Here is a 4,157-nt window from a genome sequence, read left to right on the forward strand (position 1 = left end):
TCTATTTTTGCTTTTGTTGCCTATGCTTTTAAGCATAGGCAACAAAAAATCCTCACCCAGGCCTATGTCCTAAAACATTTCCCCTATGTTTTCTTCTAGTAGTTTTAGAGTTTCAGGTCTTACATTTAACTCTTCAATCCATTTTGAGTTGATTTTTTTTTAATATGATGAAAGAAAGTGGTAGAGTTTTATTCTTCTGAGTGTCGATATGTAGTTTTCTCAACCATTTACTAAAGAGGCTGTCCTTTCTCCCAGTGTGTTCTTGACACCTTTGTCAAAAAAATCAGTTGCATGCATTTATTTCTGGGTTCTCCATTCTCTCACTTTGGTCTACGTGTCTTGTTTTTATGCTAATATCATGTTGTTTTGGTTACTATAGTTTTGTAGTATATCTTAAAGTTAGGTAGTTTAATGCCTCCAGCTTTGTTCTTTTTGCTTAAGATTGCTTTGGTTATTTGAGTTTTTTTATGGTTTGATACATATTTTAGGATTGTTTTTTCTATTTTTGTGAAGAATGTTAATTTTTTTTGATAGGGATTGCATTGAAATTCTAGATCACTTTGTGTAGTATGAACATTTTAACAATATTAATTCCTCTAACCCATGAACATAAAATACCTTTCCATTTATTTGTGTCCTCTTCAGTTCATTTCATTGCTATTTTATAGTTTTCACTGTAGAGATATTTCACCACCACTTTGATTCAATTTATACTTGGTTTGTTGTTGTAGTAGTTGTTGTTGTTTTTGAGACTCTCACTCTATCTCCCAGGCTGGAGGGGAGAGGTACTATCTCACCTCACTGCAACCTCTGCCTCCCGCATTCAAGCAATTCTCCTGCCTCAGCCCCCCAAGTAGCTGGGATTACAGGTGCACACCACCACGCCCAGCTAGTTTTTGTATTTTTAGTAGAGAATGGGTTTCATCATGTGGCCAGGCTGATCTTAAACTCCTGACATCAGGCGATCCTCCTGCCTCGGCCTCCCAAAGTGCTGGGATTATAGGCGTGAGCCACCATGCCCAGCCCAGGAATTGCTTTCTTGATTTCTTTTTCAGATGGTTTGCTGTTGATGTATGGAAATAGTACTAATTTTTGTATGTTGATTTTGTATCATGCAACTTTACTGAATTTATTAATTCTAACAGTTTTTTGTTTTGTTTTGTTTTGTTTTGGTGGAGACTTTAGATCATGTTATCAGCAGACAGGGAAAATTTGACTTCTTTCTTTCCGATTTCTCTCTCTTACCCAATTGCCGCGGCAGGGACTTCCAGGACTATGTTGAATACAAGTGGTGAAAGCAGGCATCCTTGTCTTATTCCAGATTTTAGAGAAAAAAACTTTCAACTTTTTCTTATTCAGTATGATATTAGCTGTGGGTTTGTCATATATGTCCTTTATTGTGTTGAGATATGTTCCTTTCCTACCTAATTTGTTGATGGTTTTCATCATGAAGGGATGTTAACTTTAGTCAAATCCTTTTTTTGACGTTGATTGAGATGATCATATGGCTTTTGTCCTTGCAGAGTCTCATAGGAGTCCTCAGTGAAAAGCAAGACAGTGCAAGGGCTTCCTGACAGCATCTATCCATCCAGGCCAAGGCAGACTGCCCATCTCACATCTGGATGGGGACACAGACCGAGTTCTGGCAACTGAAATGTGAGTGGACTTAAATGGGTAACTTCTTAGCTAAGGCAACGGTAGTTCCCTCTTCCCCTGCATGGGCTGAGAGGGCCACGTGTTCCAGGAGGCACAGCCACTGGTTGGTGAGGGGCTGTGATATGTGAATAAGCATGGGCTTCAGAGACTGGGGAAAGAGAGCGATTAAGGAGTGCAGGCCAGGCATGATGGCTCATGTCTGTAATCCCAGCACTTTGGGAGGCTGAGACGGGAGGATCACTTTAGGTCAGGAGTTCGAGACCAGCCTGACCAACATGGTGAAACCTCGTCTCTACTAAAAATACAAAAATTAGCCGGGTGTGGTGGCACACGCCTGTAATCCCAGCTACTTGGGAGGCTGAGGCAGGAGAATCACTTGAATCCGGAAGATGGAGGTTGCAGTGCGCGGAGATCAGCCATTTCACTCCAGCCTGGGTGACAGAGGGAGACTCCATCTCAAAAAAAAAAAAAAAAGCAGCGATTAAGAATGAAGACATTGGCGTGCAGGCGAGGCTCAGAGCACGAGGACCGAGCAGGGCAGCGGGTTCGCGAGCGGGGGGGAGGGGCCGGGGCTGCGGCGGAGGACGAGGCGGTGGCGGCGAGGGCCGGTACTGGACCGGGCGGGAAGAACGAGGTGGAGGCTGCAGCGGTGGCGACAGCGGTCCCCGCGGCGACGGTGCCCGCGACGGAGGCAGGGGTGGAAGCGGTGGTAGCAGTGGTGGTACCGGTGCCCGCGGGGGAGCCGCAGAAAGCAGGTGGCGGGGCGGGCGGCCGGCCACGGCGGGGACAGAGCCGCCTTGAACCCCGCTGCCGGGGGCCCCTGCACCCCGGGCCCGCGCACCCCGGGCCCCTGCACCCCGGACAACCAGACGACGGCGGCCTCGGGAACCCCCGCCCCCACCCCTCCCCCCATCCGGCCGGCCCGGAGTCAGGTGGACGAGCCGGTGCTGGCAATCCGAGTCCTGGGCACTGTCAAATGGTTCAGCGTCCGGAGTAGTTACGGATTCATCAACCGGAATGACACCAAGGAAGACGTCTTTGTTCACCAGACAGCTGTTAAAAGAAACAACCCCAGGAAGTTTCTGCGCAGGGCTGGAGATGGGGAGACTGTGGAATTTGATGTCGTGGAAGGAGAGAAGGGCGCAGAAGCCACTAATGTAACTGGGCCCTGGGTGGGGGTGTGCCCGTGAAGGGCAGTCATTATTCCCCCAACCGACGTAGGTTCCGCGATTCATCCCCGGCCTCCCTCAGTTGCCCCACCACCCATGGTGGCAGAGATCCCCTCCGGGGACAGAACCTGGCAGCGAAGGGGAGTGGGCCGAAGACTCTGGGCAGTGGCCCAGATGACGGCGCCCCCCCACCCTTCTTCTACCGACGGCGGTTTGAGCGAGGCCCCTGGCCCCCCAACCAGCTACAGCCTATAGAGGGCACTGAGGGGGTAGAACCCAAAGAGACAGCCCCACTGGAGGGGCACTAACAGCAGGGAGATGAGCGGGGCGCCCCCGCCTAGATTCCGGCCCAGATACCTAAGGCCCTTCCGCCCAGGCCACCCCAGCAGCCTACCACGGAAGGTGCTGACGGTGAGACCAAGCCCAGCCAAGGAAATTATTTTTTAAAAAAATTTAATAAATAAATAATAAAAAAGAATGAAGACATTTTTGCGGCCAACAAACATATGAAAACAAAGCTCATTATCACTGGTCATGTGAGAAATGCAAATCAAAACCACAATGAGCTACCATCTCATGCCAGTTAGAATGGCAATTATTAAAAAGTAAGGAAATGACAGACACTGGCGAGGCTGTGGAGAAATAGGAACGCTTTTACACTGTTGGTAATAGTGTAAATTAGTTCAACCATTGTGGAAGACAGTGTGGTGATTCCTCTAGAGCCACAAGTACCATTTGACACAGCAATCCTATTACTGGGTATATATCCAAAGGATTATAAATCATTCTACTATACAGACACATGCACACATATGCTTACCGCAGCATTGTTTACAATAGCAAAGACTTGGAACCAACCCAAATGTCCATCAATGATAGACTGGATAAAGAAAATGTGGCACATATACACCATGGAATACTATATGGCCATAAAAAAGGATGAGTTCATGTCCTTTGCAGGGATATGGATGAAGCCGGAAGCCATCATTCTCAGCAAAGTTAACACAGGAACAGAAAACCAAACACAGCATGTTCTCACTCATAAGCGGGAGTTGAACGAGAACACATGGATGCAGAGAGGGGAACATCACACAGCAGGGCCTGTTGCAGGGTGGGGTCTAGGGGAGGGAGATCTTTAGTACAAATATCTAATGCAGGCGGAGCTGAAAACCTAAATGACAGTTTGATAGCTGCAGCAAACCACCATGGCACATGTATACCTATGTAACAAACCTTCATATTCTGTACATGTATCCCAGAACTTAAAGTAAAATTTAAAAAAAAAAAGTTAAGCCAAGGGTCACAGATTGGATATCTAAGTGTGTCTTTTAG

General features: G+C 47.4%; 1 pseudogene; it reads left to right on the top strand.

Moving 5' to 3' along the window:
* Positions 1–2,068: 2,068 nt before the first annotated feature.
* On the top strand, positions 2,069–3,401 carry LOC102140343 (Y-box-binding protein 2 pseudogene; annotated as a pseudogene).
* Positions 3,402–4,157: the final 756 nt, after the last annotated feature.

The sequence above is a fragment of the Macaca fascicularis genome, chromosome 9 (assembly GCF_037993035.2).
Source record: "Macaca fascicularis isolate 582-1 chromosome 9, T2T-MFA8v1.1".
Lineage (NCBI taxonomy): Eukaryota > Metazoa > Chordata > Mammalia > Primates > Cercopithecidae > Macaca > Macaca fascicularis.